This window comes from Balaenoptera physalus (assembly GCF_965194825.1).
Source record: "Balaenoptera physalus genome assembly, chromosome: 15".
Lineage (NCBI taxonomy): Eukaryota > Metazoa > Chordata > Mammalia > Artiodactyla > Balaenopteridae > Balaenoptera > Balaenoptera physalus.
In genome coordinates, this window is record NC_138894.1 from 40,430,432 (window position 1) to 40,452,184 (window position 21,753).

The window sequence follows — 21,753 nt, forward strand, 5'->3', positions numbered from 1 at the left end:
TTTGTGGCTAATGCTTGGTGTTATCAGTTCCAATGGATCGAAAATATTGAGGGTCGTTCAATTATATTCTCCCAGGGTAGAATGCTAAGAAATCAGTCACTAGACCTATATCACAGAATTGCTCAGAGAATGAGATAAGAAAGCATTTTGAGAGAGAGGACTTTCAATGTCTCTATAAGCATAAAATAAAATACTTTCAGTTACCGGTTACTGGAAATATATGAGATGGTCCTCTTATTGCTACTCTAGATCTTAAGTCTCTTGAGAATAGGCATGAGTTAATCAGACAGTCAATAGGCTATAGGGTCCAGGAGATACACTAGGCACTGTGAAGATTCTTTCACTTTTTTTTTTCTCCTGCAAAAAATATTTATTGAGCTCGTATTATCTTCTAGGTCCTTTGGAAAGTGCAACCAGCGCAGCAGTAAACACATCTTAAGATTCTTCATGGTGTTTATATTCTAGCAGAAAGAACTGATGAAACATGGAAGAGTTTTCTTTTTTTTTTTTCCTAAGCCTCAAATTGCTTGCAAGCTGGATTGGATTGAACAGAAACACATTTGAAAGAGCAAAGGCGAGATAGTATATAATAAAAAAGGCATATGTTTGAACACTCAGAACTTCTGAAGAATAGAAATCCATGAGCTATGGAAAACTTTGAAAGGAGAGCCAGTGTTTTTGGCCTTGAAAGATGAATAAGATTGAGAAGAGAAGAGGGAAGGGGTTCTTGACAGGAGGAACATCAGTGGGCAGGGATGAGAATAAAGAGGTCTGCATCCTCTTTATACTCAGCGGGTCTAGTTGGGGGCCAAGGACTAGATGGGCATCCTACAGGGAGGTACCCTTTCCTGTTCCTCCTTTAAGCTCTTATTGTTGACAGAATGAGGGAAAGGCTAGCTTACAGCACAAGTTAGCATTGGTAATATTCCTGCAGGGTGACACACCAAGGGGGTGCCTTTACCCATATTTGAAATCAATGCCTTGTTGACAGAACTTTTTCTTGGAGCTGGAATGCAGGAGGACCCATGGGTCTCATGTTGCTCTCCCCTGGAAAAGCTGGTAAGAAACGAGTGTTGGACTTGTGACTCACAGGAGCCTCTCATAAGACACAAGGAATTTGGTGTGGCTCACTCAGGAAACCAATTGATTGGGACTCAGATAAACCAAACATAAAATGCAAATCCCTATGCTCTTCTGAGGTTGTCTATTTCAGAACTAAATTTAAAGGTTTAAAGGGTTTTTTCCCCTTGGGGAAGAGTTAAGTGGAGAGGAAGCTATGTAAAGGAAAAGAAGTTCTTCATTTTTTTGGGGAGGGCATTCACATGGTAAAAAGAATTGTAGATCCAAATTGAAACAGAGAAACACGATTAGTTTAGAGAAAGTCAGTCAAATCCTTTGTTTGCTGTTATGGAAACCAAACAACTGCTGAATTGAATGATCTTAATGTTACGTTTTTTCTTTTTCAGCTGTTCTTAGAAACTTGTGGAGACACAGCAGAAGTTTACACAGTCTTAGATTAATTCCATAACCTGCATAAAAAATTAACTGCTTCAGAGATAGACCTAACATTCTAAAAGGAAATGCATGGAGTCTGCACGAACAACCACAGGAAAATAAACGTTACATTCAGAAAATCAAGAAACGCATTTGAAGAATAAAATTACAAATTTAATAAACTGCACAGTTGCTTCTTGAAGGACAAGCATGTGTCTTCCAAAGAGGTCTGGTGAGTCTTTGCAATACAGCATGAACTAATGTGCTTGTTATATTTTGACATAAAATCCAATATATAGAGAGAAGCAGCTAGGAGGACATGTTTATTTAAAATAAGTGAGGAAAGGATTGAATAAATAAATAAGTGGGAGAGAATGCACAAATCTTCCTTAAAGAAGGAATCCAAATACTGTAAGTAGATACCCCCTCTCTAGGAGATAAAGCTTAATTCCCCTCCTTCTCAAGTGGGTGTTGGATGTAATGACATGCTTCCAAAGAATAGAGTATGGAAAGGAAAAAATAGTAACTTTACAGTGGAGAAACCTGGCAGATCCCATCTTCACAGAGTGAGCAAGGTGAATATCAGCAGTAATAAATCATGTTGATGTCCACAGAGCTTCTTATATGATGCAATGAGAAGAGTACTTGACCTCTGTGGTATTCTTTCCAAAAATCCACAACCTCAGTCTGGTCATGAGAAAACATGAGACAAACTGAAGAACGTTCTACAAAATACATATTCCTCAAAATGGTCAAGGTCATGGGAAACAAGGAAAGACTGAGTGGGTGTCACCAGCCAGAAGATTGTGGAGGTGTGACTAAGTACACAATGGTATCCTGGATTGAATTCTGGAACGGAAAAAAGGACCAGTACTGGAGAAACTGGTGAAATCCAAATGAAGTGTGGAGTTTAATTAATAGTAATGTACGAACATTGATTTCTTAGTTTTGGCAAGTATATCATGGTCATGTAAGATGTTAACACTGGGGGAAGCTAGGTGAAAGGTATATAGGAACTCTCTATTATCTTTGCAACTTTTCCATAAATCTAAAATTATTCCAAATGATTACTGCTCTTTCTTTTCTCTCCTGTCTACTCTCCATCCTAGATTCCATGAGTGTAGGACTTGTATCTTTACCTAATTTCTCTGTTTCATGAAAGGAGAAACTGTTCATTGCTAAGTAGAAGCAGACAATAAAAAATTCTCCCTCATTTAAAGTTCTTTGGTTTTTTATTTTTTGGCTTTTTCTTTGGTGCCATGAGGTCCCAGTATATTTATAAAACTCTTGAGTTATCTTTACTCATAAAGTCATGAGAAAGTAAATTTTTAAAAAATCTGAGAATGTTAATACCCCCAAAGATTAGATTCAAAAGACTGTATAAATAGCTAGATTATCAAGTAAAGATACATTTCAAGTGAAACACCAACTGTATTTTTAAATGCCACCAATCCTTGAAGTTCTGTTATAAAACCTCACATCCTGAGCACAATATTTCAGAATATCCAAGCGAAGGACAAAGGATCAAAGATATACTTTCTTCTTATTTAAGGGTCTTCTTTCATTTTATTGCAGGGCCCTGGGGTAACCTCTCAGCTTCACCCAGTGTTCGCCAATCACTTGCTAATAACTGGAGCTGAAAGAGGGCTCTGCCCTAATGCCATTATGTTCAAGAGCCATGATTGATTGTGTTATAGTATGTTTTTGAAACCTAATTACTGTCTGAGTGAGTATCTGAACTCATTAATCTTTAGTCCTGTAAATAAGTAAAATTGACTAAATAACTGGATTTCTCTAATGATGGTTTAGGTTATCTTTGGACCTACTGCCTTGCCCTACCCTCTTCGGGGCAGCAAATTATTTTGCTTAATGGTAATTGCTCCCCAGTTTTGAAATCAATTTGTAAAAGTCGGCTTATAAAACAATTTTCTATGTTGCCCTGTGATTGCTTGGTCCCTACTCTGTCTTTGTGGTATAATGAGCACATCCCGTGATGTGTTCACAAGCCACTGTATTTGCTGATGACCCTCCTTTGTGAGGAGGGTCACATCGCTTAATGAGATAAGAGGCGCGCGCGCGCGCGCGCGCACGCGTGTGTGTGTGTGTGTGTGTGTGTGTGTGTGTGTGTGTGTGTGGTATGAGAGGGAGGGATGGGTTGGAAGAATGGCTTTCTTTTTCCTTACTAACTCTACCTTGGTTTTTTCCTCCCCACCAAAGGAGAAGAGAATTTCATATAGCATGGCCTGTTTCATATACTCCAAATAAGGTAGTAATCAGTAAAGGCGATTTCCTTCTCTTTTCTCTACTATCCAACTCCAGCATAACTGTGGTGTGGCATTTCACTGTACTTTCTTCTTTCTCTGATTTTTTTTCATGTTTTTCTTGTTGTTACCATTTTATTATACTTTAGACCTGTTCCCCAGAGAGTATCTCTATGAGGGAGAGGATTAGGCAATGTTCACATGCACTCTGGGACTTCTGTTTCCAGTCAAGATGGAGTAACATAGACTGGATATGGTCTCCCTCTGAAATAATTAAAAATCAACACATTGGACATCAGGCATCAAAGGAGAGAGATCCCTGAGAGATGAGAAAAACTTAATTGAGCCCTACAATTGCTACAGCTTATAGTCTTGAGAATGCTTACAGGCTGTGGCTCAAGGAGAGAGGACGCCCTGAATGAATATTCAGCTGAGTACTAATCAGCACATGTGAATGAAGAAATTACCCTGGAAGAAGAAAGAATCACTCAGAAGTATTAGAGAGAACAGGACCTGACATTCATACAAGGCAAAGAATAGTGATTGTTTCCACCAGTCAAATTGGAAAACTTCACAATTCTTTGGTCATTGGGTAGAATTTTAGAAGGTTTTTGCTAGAGTAATGAGGAACAAATAGCCCTAGACCTAAGGCTACCTAGCAAAGCTGAAAGCAAGTCAGGCATAGACCAAATTTTCCAAATAACTTAATATCTTAGGACAAAGTTCAAAAATATTTCTGGGAATTCAAGAATATCCAACATCCAACAAAATAAAATTCACAATGCTTAGCATCCAATTAGAAATTACCAGGCATGCAAAGAAACAAGAATATATAACCCATCTGGGTTGAAAATCAATTAATCAGAATCAACCTAGAGCTGACAATAGTATTAGAATTAACAGACAGGACATTAACGACAGTTATTATAACTATATTTCATATGTTCAAGAAGCTAGAAAAAAGATTGAACAAGTTAACTGGAGACATAGAAGATGTAAAAAAAAAAACCTAAATCAAACTTTTAAAGATGAAAACTACAATATAATGCCTGAGATAAAAAACACGTTTGATGGGATTAACAGCACATTAGATATTACAAAAGAAAAAATTAGTGAACTTGAAGACATATCAATAGAAACTATCCCAAAGGAAACACAGAGAAATAAAGCTCAAGAAAAAATGTAAAGAGCATCAGTGAACTGTGGGACAACTGCAATCAACCTAGCATGCATATTATTGGAGGTCTAGAAAGGGAAGAGGAATGAGACATAAAAATACTTGAAGTGGGACTTCCCTGGTGGTGCAGTGGTTAAGAATCCGCCTGCCAATTCAGGAGACACGGGTTCAAGCACTGGTCAGAGATGATCCCACATGCCGTGGAGCAACTAAGCCTGTGCACCACAACTACTGAGCCTGCGCTCCAGAGCCCTCGAACCACAACTACTGAGTCCACGTGCCACAACTACTGAGCCTGCACTTTAGAGACCGTGAGCCACAACTACTGAGCCCATGTGCCTAGAGCCCATGCTCCACAGCAAGAGAAGCCACTGCAATGAGAAGCACGTGCACTGCAACCAAGAGTAGCCCCTGCTCGCCGCAACTAGAGGAAGCCCGCATGCAGCAATGAAGATCCAATGTAGCCAAAAAAAAAAAAAAAACTTGAAGAAATAATGGCTAAAATGTTTCCAAATTTGATGAATGCTGTGAATCCACAGATCCAAGAAATTAAATGAACTCCAATCACAAGAAACATAAAGAAAACCACACCAAACATATTGTAATCAAATTGCTCAAAGCTAGCAATAGATAAGATCTTAAAAACAGAAAAAAAGACAGATTACACACAGAGGAACAAAGATCAAGCTGATGGCTTATTTCTCATTAGACACAATGGAAGAGAGAAGACAGTGGAGCAATGTCTTTAAAATTGTAAAATAACAAAAGCAAAAATTGCATAACCAGTGAAAATAGCTTTCAAAATGAAGACAAAATAAAGACTTTTTCAGAAATACAAAAACTGGAAAAATGCATCATCAGGAGAACTGTATTACAAGAAATGTTAAAGAAAATCATTTAAGCAGAGAGATGATACCAGGCAGGAATATAGATCTACACAAGATAATGAAGAACATTAGAAACATTAGCTACATAGGTAAATATGTAAGGTTCTTTTTTTCTTATTAGCTAAATCTCTTTAAAAGACAGTGGACTGTTTTAAAAATAATAATACAGTATAACACAGTATACAGTATAACATATGTACCAGTAAAATATATGACAAAGGCCAGGAGAGGAGAAATGGAAGTATATGCATTGTGAATCTATTCATAAATTAACATTTACTGTTTATAAGGGTGAAAAGCTGTTTATTTAGCATCTAGTATGTATTAGACACTGTTCTAGTGGTTACAGATACTATGGATAACAGAAAAGATCCCTGATTTCATGGATTGTACATTTCAGTGAGTTGGCAGTTAACAGACAAGTACACAAATAAACAGGATAATTATAGACAGTTGTAGGTGCCATACAGGAAATAAATAGGATGCTATAATAGAGGCTAACAAGGTATAAAGAATAAGTTAGAGTGATCAAGAAGGTTTTGAAATGACAAGGGGACATTTGTCCTGAGACCTGGGAGATGAGAAGCCAGCCAGTTGAGAATCAAGGAAGAGGATTCCAGGTTTAGTTATCTTCCAGGCAAAGGCCCTGAAGGTGGGTAAGAACTCAGCCGTTTCTTGAAACTATCCAAGGGCCAGTGTGGCTGAAATATAGTGAGAGAGGGATGGAGAGGTGTGAGATGATGCTGGGGCAGAGGTCAGGTCACGCAGGGTATTGAAGCCATGGTCAGGGTCAGGGTCAGGGATTTGGGCTTGATTCTAAGCACAGCGGGAAAACATTGAAGAGTTTCAGCGAGGGAGTAGGATGTATGGTTTCCTTTAAACAACAAGACAATTTTGTTATAGTATGGAGAATGGCAGGTAAGGAGCAAGAATGGAAACAAGGAGGCTAGTCACGAGCCTATTTCCGTGGTTAAGGGAAGAGGTGACGGTGGTATGAATAGAGACAATGGCAGTAACAAGAGAAGTAATTAGATTAAATATACATTTTGGGAGAAGAAAAAGGCTTGATGATTGAATATGGAGGCCAGGGAAAGGGAGAATCTAGTAAGTAGTGGATCTGAGATATGACCCAGATCTGTTTGAGTCCCAAATTTTTTTTGTTTGTTTTCAGTGCTGCTATTAATATGTTGAACACCCGTTATGAATGGCGTAGCTCATCAGTCATGAAAATATCAAAAAGCATAAAACCATAGTCTCTGCCATTAAGGACAAAGATAACTGACAATAAAAGAAATGTATGCTAGGACCTAAATGATGCCAACAAGTCCAATGGAAGAGGAAGAGGATGGATCAAAGAATGCAGACTCAGAGGAGCGTGCTTTCACAGGGAAGGAGAGAGCATTGTGTGAGGGTGAGTGGCCTGAGCAAAGACCTGGAGTTGGGAATTTACACAGAGTTTTCAGGGAACAATAGCTAAACTATGATGGCTTAATAGTAAAAACAAAAAACCAAAAAACCAAAAAACAAAAAACCCTGAAAGAGAACTGGCTTTGAATAGGTAGCTGTTGTTCTGGAGCTGGACAGCTCAGAATGATTGAATGGTAGTGCAAAACCTTTAAATGGCAACCTTCAGATAGATCAATTTATCATCATCGCAGAGCTATTGATTAAGATTGGAGAGTTGATGTCATACATCACATGCACATAGCAATCATTTTAAGTAAAAGTTAGGAATAGCAGCGTTTCATTGCTAAGCATGTAGACACAGCCTGAGACAAATGGTGAAAGCAGAATTTGAAAGGGAGACTCTAGTAAGTAGTGGATCTGGGATTTAACCCAGATCTGTCTGAGGTTTGTTTGAGGTTTTTCTACCACTTCATATAAATGAAAAGTAACTTCTTTTCCCCTCCCCTTTCCTTGAGCTTCTTCTTTGAATAAGAATATACTAGTGTTTTTCCTAGTACTGTGGTGGTCATCTGTGACCTGTGATTGTTGGAACTTTCTTGAGCATTATCAGGAGGTACAGATGTAAATGGCCCTACCCATTGAGAGTATTCTGAAATCTCTACCAGACTCCAAAGGCACCAAAGATTAACCCAGTAGATTGGTCCTATGGAAAGCAGCCTCAACTTTGCCAGTCTTATGGAGTCAAGGAGAGAATCCTCAGAGAAATGATCCACTGGAATTCTTTGGTTTGGTTCTGTAACTAAAAGGTGGCCATTGCCAATCTTGGACCCGAACTTGACTGGAAGTCTGAAATTCACAATTTACTAGCTCAATGGCAAATTACTTCCAACTAACCTTCTGCAATGAAACCCTTGCCTATTTCCATGTGTTTCCAGCTGTGCAGTAAGAAGAAATTAATCAGTTCTGAAAAAATAACAATAGAATCAAGTCTTATTTCTTTCTTTTTTCCAGATCAAACTCCAAACTCTTTTCAAACAAGGAATAGTTGGCATCAATGATCTTCCTTTTCATCTCTGCTTGCATCCCACTTCCAGTAGTTTGAACTTATTTAGCTTCTAAATACTTTTTTTTGACCTATAAATTATTGGGCAAGTGTGTTATTCATCATATTCTGGCTTTGTACACACAAACACACACACACACAGTTCACAATTCCTAGACAACATGCTCAGTTTAATCAAATGATTCCTACTCTATCAAAGTATTTATTTGGAAAGTTTATAGTTTGAGAATTAATTATATTTTTTAAAACTTTATGACTGGCTTGATGACAGCAGTTGAAGGTAATGAGATAGCATTTTAACTCTCAAAAATAAACAATAATATTAGCTCTATAGTACAGCCAAAATATTAGGGCAAATGAGTAAAAGAATGTATTTCCACAGGTTGGTGGTTCTGTATACAAACCTCTCACTTCCACACAGGGAATATATTTAAATTTTTATCTTTCCAGAGGCAATAAAGTAAATTTCTGATATTTGAGTCATATCACCTTTCAGGCTGCAGTTTCAAGGGAGGTCAGTGTTCATCTAACCCATTATATAAGTCAAGCTGCTTCTCTTTGGGAGATGGTTGGTTCACTGGTAATTGCTAATCCCTCTTCTAAGAGCTGGGTGTGTTCAAAAATGAGGAAGAAGAAATTTGGACACTGTTGGGGACCCACTCTTCAATACCAACCCTCTTCTTGAGCGATATTCATCTGCTCCAGCCCTTGGTGATGCCTTGGGTTTTTTCACCTCTGCATATTTGCTGACCCAAGTTTACTATTTAGGACCTTCTGTTCCCCTCAATCTACTTCCATTGCTTCCACCCAGCTTTCCAGGCCCAGTGAAAAAATCTCACAGCTTTTGCAAGGCCCCCTGACCACACCAGCCTGACCTGGTGGCTTTCTCTCTGAGGTCTCTATTTGGGCTTTTTGCTGTTTTGGATTGTTTATGTCCTTCTCATGTCTATCTATCCAGTCTCCCAACTAAATATAGATAGATGAATATTAAAGATGTTAAAGCAGGTGATCATCTACTGCAGACTTCTCAGTTTTCCACCTTTTGACCCAGTGCTCTTTTGACTGAGTCATACTACTCCTTATTAATTTTACCATGCCCATTAACTTTCGAGGGCAGTGATTTATACATTTATTGAGTCATTTATGCATCACTAAGTAAATAGTCATTGAGTGTCCGCTGGATGCCAGGCTCCATCCTAGATACTGGAGATATAGCAGTGACCTTAAGAGAGTGACCTTGACCACTCTCTCAAAGAACATGCATTTTTGTGGGGGACAGAGAAATAAACAATAAGTAAACAAACCGAATAGTTTTAGAGAATAAGTGCAATATATAAAACTGGAGAGGATAAGTGGGGCAGTAGGGTAGAGAGAGATGGTGAGAGGAGAATGCTACTGGGGCAGTCAAGCAGAGGAGATGGCATTTGCGTTGAGATTGGAATGATGAGATGGCGGCAGTCTTGGGGATGGGTTCTGGGAGAAGAATGTACTGCTCAGAATGAAGAGTAAATGCCAAGGACCTAGGTCAGAAAAGAGCTTGGTGTTTTCCGGAAGAAAAATATCAGTGTGGCTGGAGGGGAGTCAGAAAGAGGAAGTGGGGCGGAAGTGGGGCAAAAGTGGTGAGAGATGTCGAGGTAGGCTGAGCCCAGAACATGCATGACCTTGGTAAACCAAGTGAAGAGTTTGCAAGTCATTGTCATCGGAAGCAGGAAACTCAGGAAGGCTTGATGTAGGAAGTGACAGTATGTGAGACATGTTTGAAACTGATGACTCAGGGGGAGGGTTTTTTTCTTTACTTTCTTTTTTTCCCTTTGTCTTTCTTTTCCTTTTGCTTTTATTTTGAGGGGTATACCATAAATAAAGTTCATACATAGTAACTAACTGTCCAGCTGCATGAATTTTTACATACGTATATACCTGTGGAGTTACAAACATAGTAAGATACAGAACAATCCCAACACACCCCAAGGGCTCACTCATGCCCTGTCCAGCCATTACCTCCACCGCTATTATGATAACTTCTATCACTTCTAGTTTTGCCTATTTTTGAACAAAATATAAGTGAAATCACATAGTAGGCACTCTTTTTTTTTTTTTGGTCTGGAAAATATTGCTATGTAATATTCTATGGAACAAATATCTCACAATTTATCTTACAAATGATGGACCTTTGGGATGGGATTATTATGAATAAAGCTGCTATGAACATACTTGTACAAGCCTTTTGGTAGACATATATGCTTATTTCGGTTGGATATATACCCAGAAGTAGAACTGCTCCATCTTAGGATTTATATATTTAGTAGATACCATCAAACGGTTTTCCAAAGTGGTTGTACCAATTTACGTTCCCATTTAAAATGCATGAGAATTCTAATTCTTCCCATTCTTACAAACACTTGGTATTATCAGTACTTTTAATTCTGTTTTGGTGGGAGTATAGTGGGGGAGGTCTCACTGTGGCTTTTTGCAGGGGAGTGGAAGGGGTTGTTTCTTATAGGTGTTTATGATTGTGTTGTTGATTATACAGTTTGGTTTTAAAACTTTGGTTTTCAGGCTTCCTGGCTTTCATTCCCTTTTCCCAATACCACATTATTATTTTTTTCCCCCTTGTAATACCCCCAAGAGCAGCATAAAAGCCAAGCAGGCTGATATGACATCATCATTGTCTTTCAGGAATGTGAAATTTCATTTTTTATAGAGTGACCCTATTCCAAGATAGAAGGGAAAATAGAAAACAGGGCTTAGAACTTGAAAGAGAAAATTTGGGTCAGGCTCCGGCTTAATGCAGTTTCCATTCTTGGAGCCAAAAGACCTTCTAGTCAATGCACAAAGGGAGTTGCTGGGGTGGGGACTGTTGGTTTCATTTCATGCTCATTGTACCACTGCATCAGGGTATCTAGGATTTTGCCCTAATGATGAAATTAAGGGTGTTATGCTTCATTTCCTGTTTTGGAAGACAGAGTCTCTGGCTTAAAAGGCTAATTGCATATTGTTTTAAAAAATTGGGTTGATAGTTCATCATACCATAATTAAACTAGTTCGAATACTATTATTTTCCAACAGCTTTAACGAGGTCTTCCACTTGGCAGAGAACTGTGAGACCCCAAAATATTACCATTTGTTAAAAGATGGAGAAACTCTGATGACAAATGACTCTATTCAGCTGCATTTCGGTTAATAAGATTTATGCATTAATCTAGTTATACTTTGTTCCCTCGAGTTTGGCAAACTTCTGAAGTTTTCCGATTTTCTACTGTGTCTCCTGCTCCCCACCCCCATCTCCTCCATAGAGAATTCCTGGCGTCTGAGTTAAAATAGGTGGAAATATTCTCTGTTTCCAGCCGAGGCTCCCCAGCTTGGTTGGAATGCTCGTCTGGTTGTAATAGAGCCTGCTTTTCGGCCAGCAACTCTTAAAATAGCTCCTCGGCTTATGAAGCAGAAAATAGAAGTTTGGGAAGCCCAGTGTCAGCTTACAGGATGTTTCTGGCTGCTTGCTTTGGGGGGCACTGTTGCTCTAGCTTGAGAACTCAGAGCAAGACTCTAGTGAGTGATGGCTCTCCTTTGCGCAATTTTGTATCTGCACTTCTTGTCAAGTAATCATTACAAATGTTTCGTGGAGAAAGGAGTTGGCTCCGAGCAGAGGTCTGCCTCTTGGAAGAAGTGAGGCCCTGAAGGGTGGGCACTGGTCTGTCTGTGGTAAAATTTTCCCCTTTGACAGTGTAATTAAGTGGTAATTAACCAAATGAGTGTAAATGTTGAAGGCTGAGATAAATATCTACATTTCCTTAATCTATTTTTCCCCTCTAAGATTTGATAAAGGAAATTTGGATTTAATGGAGGATATATGTCAATTTTTTTTTTTTTTTTTTTTAAGATTACAAATCTGTTTAGAAGGAACTCAGGTCCATGGGTTTGGAGTTCTACAGGAAAAGTTAGCAGCGTATAAAGATAGAAGAGGTACCATAAAATGTGGATGCGCTATTGCAATAATTATGTTAAGAAGGCTTAGTGGAGCTACCTTTTGGAAACATCTGGTTTGTTTCTGCTCTTTCCATATCCTGCAGATGTTGCTGAACCCATGAAATGTACTGACAGGAGAATACATTAGCTCACGAAGTCATTCCAGTGAATAAAGCAAAGAATGGCCTCTTAACTTTCTAAAAAATCTAGTTAGGAAAGAATTCTGCTTTCAGAGCAGGCAGAGATTAGGCCAATAATTGAGAGGGGCCCAGGGCCTTCTAAAAGTGTCAATAGTGATCTGTTCTTGCCAAAGGGGAAAAGAGATGCTTTGTGGAGGGGACAGCCAGAGTAATAAATGGGAATCTTTGTAATTCAAGTACTTTCTCATTACCTTCCTTGGTTAGTGATTAAAAATAGGGCTGAGGATGGGGCAAGGGAAGCCCACTCCTTCTGCGATCGGTCTTAGAGCTAAAGGCTCCTGAGTCCATCTGGAGTTCAGCTCCTCTGCCTCACCTCCTGGCCTCTGGAGCCCCAAGTGAGACTCAGAGGCAGGTAGATGGCTCGTGTGGCCAAGGCAGACGCTGTGGGAAGGATGCATAATTGAGGTACCATCTGTGGCATGGGGCTGATGACAGCTGCACGATGCCCTGACACTGCTGTGTCAACACCCTCGGCAGGCAGGAAAAGACAGGGGCAGGCACATGTATGCTAAGGCTTTGGGAGAGCAGACACAGGCATCCCTGAGGGGGAGGGCCTGAGGAGTTTGAGTTTATTAAATAGGAGTTGGTTGCCTATGAGATTAACACCCTGAAATAAATGCAAAGTTAAGAAATATTTTGGCCTCCAGCCCACTTGGCAGGAGGATTAGGAACTTGGAGTGGTCAGAAGGACAAAGCCTTAAAGGGCCAATGTCACATTTAGTTTCTGGCCAGCTGTGATCTCTAAATTTCCCTATCATTTACATCACTCCTTTGGGTTATAGCGTCATGTGATGTGTTCCACAGACCCCTATTAAAATGTGTAACAGATGTTTTTCTGGCCACCGGCCTGGCAGACAAGAAGGGTGCACTCATATAAACCTATCTATGAGAAACTAACATTTCTCTGGTTCAGCTCTGAATTGTTGAACTGCCGTTACTGACACCCAGCCCTATTTGCCTTCTTCCCTCTGGGGCAAAAAGGATAAATCTCTGGGATGTCTCAGAAAAGACTTTCTTGCACGTTCTTCTAGGGTTTCTGGCTTCCTTCAGGTCACTGAGGAGGGGGTCTCTACTGCTTGAGCCAAAGCCTTCCATTTCTTCAATTTCATGTGTGTTTCCACCAGGCACCTAGCTCCTGGCTGACTATTTACCCCTGTCCCTAGGTCAGGAGAAATCTCTTATGAAAATCTTGTAAGCGCTCTGTCTCCTCCTCGGAGAATGATTTTAAATTCCCCCTAACCTTTCTCCCCACCAGGGTTACACGTTCCTTCGCCTTCTCTTTTGCAACTGGCAAATTTCTGCTTTTGATCCTTCAGCTGTTATTTCCCTATACTCAATTGACAGATTAAACCCAATATGACCAGTTTTTAAACCTCTTTGGGAACTTTTGACACTAATGTAAATGTGTAACTTAAGGAAAGAGGTTTAGCATTGTTGTCAGTACCATCATAATAATTTTTAACATTTATACCACCTTTTAGAGTGAATGACATGCTTTCCCGTCTATTATTTCTGCCGATCCTTAAAGCAATACTAATATAAGTGAGACAGAAATTACGATGTTGAGGTTACAGGTGAAGAAATCAATGCTCACAGAAAGTAAAGCTATTCATTCAAAGTCATGTAGCCAGTTCAGCTGGGATTCAACCCATTTCAGATTCCAAGCTCAATGATTTCCTGCACATAGAGAGCCCTTATTAATACTTTAACATGGTAGGAACTTAAAAGGATAGTCCACAGAATGGATAGGGCAGTGTAAGGCTGCCAAGAATTCGAGAAAGTAGGGGATCCAGATAGAAACAGAGATATGGAATCTAGAGCTACTTTTCCCTAAAATGTGTACTGCAAGATTTCAATAGGTATATTGTCAGGTAAAGAGTTCCATAACCAGAGAGGCTTGATAAATATTAAATTAAACAATGTCATGAAAATTTTCTGATTACAGCACTCCCAGAGGTTTTGACACACGTTACGAATTGCCAAGGCAGGGATCAGACGTGCCATGAGCATTTGCAAACATGTTTGATACAGGGCCCTTCTTGACTAAAGGATCTCATGACAACACACATGGGAGCATGCTGGTCAAAAGCACCATCATTTACTACCTAAGATGAAGGTAAGTCGGTCAAAGAGGGGAAGGCTGAGAAGTGTTCAGATGTCAGGGAAAGATCTAGAAGTCAGGTTTATTCTGTTGTCTAATTACTGAATCAAAAATTTGATCATTCAGTTTAGTTGATTTCATGTTAAGGTCCTAGAAGGGGTAAAGCTAGTATGTCAATATTCCAGATGTGAGGTTTTATTGGAAGAGGAACTGGCAAGACTAAGGGGGGGCAATTGGGTGAGAAGACCATGCAGGAAGAGGTTGGAGAGCAGGTTCTCGTCTCAAATGTCTCTAACTAGTCTTGGCCCTGTGACTTTGGTCAAGTCACTACACCATCTGGACTCTGGTTCCCTCAACTATGAAACAAGCAGAATAGATTAAATGGTTTCTTTTCAAGGTTTAATAATTCTACGAATAAAAGTTATATGTTAAAGAGGGAGATAGTGGCTGTCTAAGGTGAAGATGAATTGGAGAGTTAATTTCCTAAGGAATCTTAATTTCTATAGATGCTAGTTTAGCATTGCCAGAGGGGAAAGGTGAGAGGTCAAGTGGGATCAGAAGCAATTTGCCTTGCGGGCACCAGCAGACAAAGGGTCCGCCATGTTACCCCTACTACTAAAGACAAATGACCCCAGGATTCCAATCTGAAAGCCAGAGAAGAATCATTAGATAGCTAGCCTTGAAGGGAAAACAGAGATGACCTTACCAGCCAGACAGCAGGCTTTGGAGAAAAGAGGAGGAATGAAGGTTCATCAGAAAACCTACTGAGAAGGAAGACAAAATCATCAGAGAGTTGAGGAGGTTGGTGGAGGAGTCAGGGAAATGGAGAATAATAATTAAACCAAGTGTGGGGGGGAGCTCTTACAAATGGGGAGGGAGAGAAACTGGGGTTGGGAGGATGGAGGAAACATAAAAATACCTGAATGGTTGTGACTTCCTGTGAACAGATCTTGACACCCATGACACAGGAGGAAACTGATATTATATGCTTCTCTACTCAAGACCCAAAAAGTATAAAAATTGAATTCCACACTGTTTCTTTCAAAGAGGCTCTGGTCAGGGGCATGAGAAATACTGGAATAAGAGTTAATAGTCTGAATGGATAAAGAAGATGTGGTATAGATATATACAATGGAATACTACTCAGCTATAGAAAAAGAATGAATTAATGCTTTTTGCAGCAACATGGATGGACCTAGAGATTATCATGCTAAGTGAAGTAAGTCAAACAGAGAAAGACAAATATCATATGATATCGCTTATATGTGGAATCTAAAGAAAAAGATACAAATAAATTTATTTACCAAACAGAGAGAGACTCACAAACTAGAAAACAAACTTATAGTTACCAAAGGAGAAAGGGGATGGAGGGATAAATTAGGAGGTTGGGATTAACACATATACACTACTATATATAAAATAAATAACCAATAAGGACCTACTGTATAGCACAGGGAACTATACTCAATATTTTGTAATAGCCTATAAGGGAAAAAAATCTGAAAAGGAATATCTATCTCTCTATCTACAACTGAATCACTGTGCTGTACACCTGAAACTAACATGATATTGTAAATCAACTATACTTCAATAAAAAATTAAAAACAGTTCATAGTCTGAGACCAAAAGTGGTTCTGACCCAATAGCTCTTGAGTCTTGGAGTATAATGATGGATATGAATTTGCTGTCTATCCACCATTGACCCGCTGAGTGATCTGAAAGTCATTTCTTCTCTCCAAGAGGTTTGAACTCACTGGGAAGCAGAGAACAGAGGAAAAGAAAAATTGGATGTGAAGGCCAATATTTTCAGGAGGACAAGTTAAAGCCTACATCCCTTACTGAGTAAGGGATGAGCCTCCTGGAAACTGCAACTGCTTAACTTCTCTGTTCTACAGATGGCCGTCATCCCCATGCTGATAGGACACAGAAAGCAAGGCAACACAAGGTTGCCTTAATGATAAGTCTTTGTGGTGACTGGATACAGGAAGAGAAGGAAATAAGGCGTAGTTTACAGCAACATCACAGTGTTTGGCCAGACCCTGCCTGGGCATCTGTGCCTGTGCTGGGAAGCATGGGGCCTCAGCCATGACCCAGCAGGTCAGTCCAGTGCAGAGTTGTTCTTTGTTCTTCTCTTCTCTAATCTCCCTAAACTCTGCAACAAGTATGAAATGCAAAGTTTGAAATGAAACGAGTATTATGTGGACACATGTTAGAAGCCTCCTGAGATATATTCCTTGGTTTTAGAAGCTCTAGGATTCTCTGATGCTTGGGAATTTTCTGCAGCAGCAGTGTCTACATTGGCAGCACAAAATATGACCACACAGTGTAGGAAAAGCGTCCTAATAGAGGGAACATAAATGAAGAAAAAGCCCATGTGTCCTCTGCTATAGTCACTCATCACAAACAGAAAGGTCCTTCTGTGAGCCTGGCACCAAGCTGAACCAAAATGGCACAGACATGGCCGTGTCTATCTTTGAAGGGTTAACAACGGGGGATACTCTTATTTAGATAGGAAACAGCACTTTCTTAGGAAGTCCCTTGGCCAATAATACACTTGATTTGACCTGTGTAGAAATCATCTCATCTCAGCCTGTTTCTAAGGCATGCCAAAAGTAAGCTGAAAATTGAAAAAGTCAGCTAGTCAACCAGACTTTTCTAACTCTCTGGATCCTTAGCAACATGCACAGCAAACCTCTGTTTAGCCAGTTAGCACATCTGTCTTGGAGGAAATAATGGTGTCTTGCCACCATAGATGTTTGAGTCCCTGTGAGTAAATGGGTAGGAACAACCCATCCAAACTCATCTCACATGAGCTGGCTGGAAGGTCAGGCCCGTCTTGCCCTGGAATTGCAAAGCTATCTTTGGTCAAAGACTGGCTTTTCCTTCCTAACTCTTGTGTGTTCAGTGGCTCAAGAAATATATGCCAATGCAAAAGTGAGCAATGCCAGGCAATTCAGATCTCCTTTACCTGGTTAAGGAGCAGCAACGACATTGACTTTCTTCTCTATAGAGCCTTACTCCTCACCAGCTATGAATAATTTTTTCCCCTCCACCCACGACAGTCTCTTCTCCTTGCTCCCTCTCAGACTAGCTCCTCAAGGACAGAATCCATATCCTGTTGCCTTGTTCTCCCATGACTGCCTGGGTACTGTGCACATAGGAGGTGATTTATAGATATTGACTGAGTGAAAGATGTTCTTTTAAGAAACCACATAGACTTTTCCATGCTAAGCCAGACCAGCCTGCTCCAGGTCCTTTGCTTTTCTTCTTTAGATTACTTTAGTTTCCTCTTTTTATCTGTCACCACCTTTTCTGCCCCTTGAGGTTCTTCTTCATGCAAGTTAGACTAAGGAGACACAGTGTTCCAGCTTCTCTCTTTCTTTTTGCTCTTGCTATAGACTGAATGTTTGTGTCCCCTCAGAATTCATATGCTGAAAACTAATCCCTAATGTCATGTTGTTTGGAGGTTGGGACTTTGGGAGGTGATTAGGTCATGAGAGCAGAGCCCTCATGAATGAGATTAATGTCCTTATAAAAGAGACCCCAGATGTATATATGTGTATATATATATTTATTTATATACCCAATGAACTATTACTCAGCCATAAAAAAGAATGAAATAATGCCATTTGCAGCAACATGGATGGACCTAGAGATGATCTTACTAGTGAAGGAAGTCAGAGAATGACAAATATCATATGATATCACTTGTATGTGGAATTTTAAAAAAAAGATACAAATGAACTTATTTACAAAGCAGAAACAGACTTGCAGACAAAGAAAACAAATTTATGGTTACCAAAGGGGAAAGGGGTTGAGGACGGATAACTAGATATCTATATTCTATTTATGTATCTATATTCTATCTATCATCTATCTATCTATCTATCTACCTATCTATCTATCTATCTATCATCTATCTATCATCTATCTATCTATAACTGAATCACTTTTCTGTATACCTGAAACATTGTAAATCAAGTATACTTTATTAAAAAAAAAAATGAAAATGCACACATTAAAAAAAAAAGAGACCCCAGAAGCTCCCTTGTCCTCTCCACCGTGTGAGGACACAGAAAAAAGATGATTGTCTATGAACCAAGAAGCTGACCTCACCAGACACCCATTCTACTGGTGCCTTGATCTTGAACTCCCCAGACTCCAGAAGAAATATATTTCTGTTGTTTATAAGCCACATGGTCTATGGTATTCTGTTATAGCAGGTGTAACGAATAAGACAGCTCCTGAAAATAAGCCCTCTCTCCTCATGAGGTTTTCCCTCCTGATTATTGTAGGAAATCACATACAAAAATAACAAACAACATCATGCAATGTTCTGATAGTCCTGTTTCTGCTGTAGCTCTAATGCCTCTGAAGTTGCCAGTGAAAGAACTTGCTGTGTTTATTGCTGTAACCTGAATATAACTAACATGCCACATGGCCCTGTCTATGCACAATATAGAGTCAAAGAAAGAGCAGTATGTCAGGGGAAAATAATAGAAAGATGTTTAAATGTTACTACTCTCAAAGAGAAGGGGTTGTCAAACTATGGCTCCCAGGCCAAATCTGGGGTTTTTAAAAATAGTTTTTTGCTTGTTTGTTTAAATAAAGTTTTATTGAGACATAGCCATATTTGTTTATGTTTTATCTATGTCCACTTTCAAGTGACAGTGGCAAAGTTGAGTAGCTGTGACTGACACTGTGTGGTTCTAAAAGCTGAAAATATTTACTATCTGGCCCTTTCCAGGAAGTTTGTTGACCCCCATCTTAGAAGATGCCAGAGGGGGGAGAGCATTCTTAATGTACTGGAAAACATTTTTTTTCCTATTTCTGCCACACTTTGTGATCTCCATGGAGACAGCAGCTGGTCTCTCAAAGAAGAAAATGATCTTTTTTGTTCTCTCAACTTCATCAAAAACTCCTCCTTGAAATACAGCCCAGGTAGCTCCTAACTCCTCCCTCCTCACTTATTCTCTTTTAAATCAAATCCTTCTCTCCAGCTAGTAATTCTAATTTTTCCCCCTAAATACAAAAACTCTACCCTGACTCTGCTCATTCCATTTTTTCAGTGCTTTCTACTGTTTATCCCAAACAATCGAAGAGAAGGTTCAGGGTTCATGCCACAGACGTCTTCCTTAGGAGGGTGTGCGAAGCGAAGGCTGATAGGCTGGTCAAAATCATACAATTTGCTCCTGCTACAGAATGAATCATTTTGATGATAGTCACAGTCTTGAGGTGAAGCTCACCCACAGCTCAACTTTATGCAGTCCTGGCCTTTTCATCTGCATCTAGAACTCTCCATGGCATCCTCTCTTCCTGCATGTAGCCTTACAGAGATGACTGCCCACTTCCCTCACGTGGGTCTCAGGTGGAAAATCAGACCCTCTCAGGATTCTTATGAGCATCCACCCATCTCCCAGGGCTTCTGCCCCTTCCAGTCAAAACTCCTCTAGGACATTTCCTTATTCTTCTCACAGCGTTCACATTTGCCATATGTGATATATGTGTGTGTGTGTGTGTGTGTGTGTTTTAGTAATTTCTTTTCCTGGTTTTAAGAGTGAATTCTATTCACTGCAGGAAAGTTAAAGTACAAAATTGTATAAATAAGAAAAAAAAATCACCTATGAACCCATATGCAGAGATAACCAGTATTAACATTTGGGTATGTAATTTTATAATTATTATTGTCAGTGTGTATGTGACTCTTACACACACACACATACACACACACACATATATATATAAAATCGTTGAGTCAAATTTTCATTTTGAGTGTGTTCTTAGTTTTATGTTTCTTTTCATTTAGTGCTATATCCTGTGTCCTGGCTTTTGGGTTTGTACTACTATAACTTAACTTGTAGTTCAATAATTGCTTTCACGAAGGGAAACTGGACTTTTCTAATTAGTTCATAAATTCCTTGAGCGCAGGGATAGTTTCTCCTTTATATTCTTCTCCTTTCCTTACCTCCATTCCCATTCCTGCCACCACCAGTGTCATTTAGGAGTGCAGAAGGAGTGTTTGATAAATATTTTCTGAGTAGAATGGACTAAAATGATGTGCACACACCCACAGGAGGAAACCTGAGGGCTTGATCTTCCTCTCTTGTTCTTGCCACACAGCAAGAGGAAGTCACAGCTTGAAACGAGCCATGAATGGCTCTTTGGCGGGCGCGCAGCAATACACCTGCTGGGTTACGAGCCTGATGAGTCATTTGCCTGGTTATCTTGCTAGTCATGCTGAACTGAATGCTACTTTTCAAACCAAACAGGTCCAAACCAGGACTCTTCCTTTGCTTTGGTCTTGGGTGAGTGTTTTCTCTGCAAACAGTTTCCCTCCCACTTTTAAAAAAGCTATAATAATGGACTTACAAAAACAGTATTCAAAGAATATTCTTCACCACCCTTGCTTTTCTAATACGAGTTTTATTCTATATCGTCAAGTGAATTGCATTTATTTTATTTATACATAAAAGCAAGTAAAGATGTCAACCATGGAATAAATGAATAACGAGGCATGACCCTGCCAGGTACTTCCCTTGGCGGACAAAACAAACAACAAAACCAGCCCCCCAAATTCATTCTTATCTATTTCATTACATGCTTTGGCAAGTCTAAATGACCCACTTGTTTAACTGACCTATTGGTTTTGTTTATGTTTTTTAAATTTACTCTTTTGCGAAAGTTAATGTCCCCTTGCTTTAGCATCCAAACTTCTCTCTTCTGTCCCAGGCTTCCTTACAGACACCCCCCGCCCCCCCCATTCCTTAGATGGGGAACTGCAAGGGTCACTGAAGTTAATGAAAAACACAATCACGACAACATGAAACTAGAGGCTCAATTTGGCTTGAAGGCGCTCCGTTTGGGTGTATCACATTGCATTAGATGATGTAACGGCTTCATATGGGTTAATCAAAATGTAACCTCAGCCTTACTCAAATCACCTGCTGGACCGCTGTTGGCCAGAGGTTGAGCCTTCCTGATGCTTCTGGGTCTGTAATGCATTTAGCTAATCATAATCCCTTCCATTTGGGAGAGTGCCTTCTACTTTTCAAAACTCTTTCACCTCTATTATCTCATTTGATCCTTACTCAGCCCTGGAAACATTTCCCATTTTACAGATGGGGAAACCCAGAAGAAATTGACTTGCTCATGGTCACACAACAAGTTTCTCCAGTATCTCTCTCTATCCTTCCCTCTATC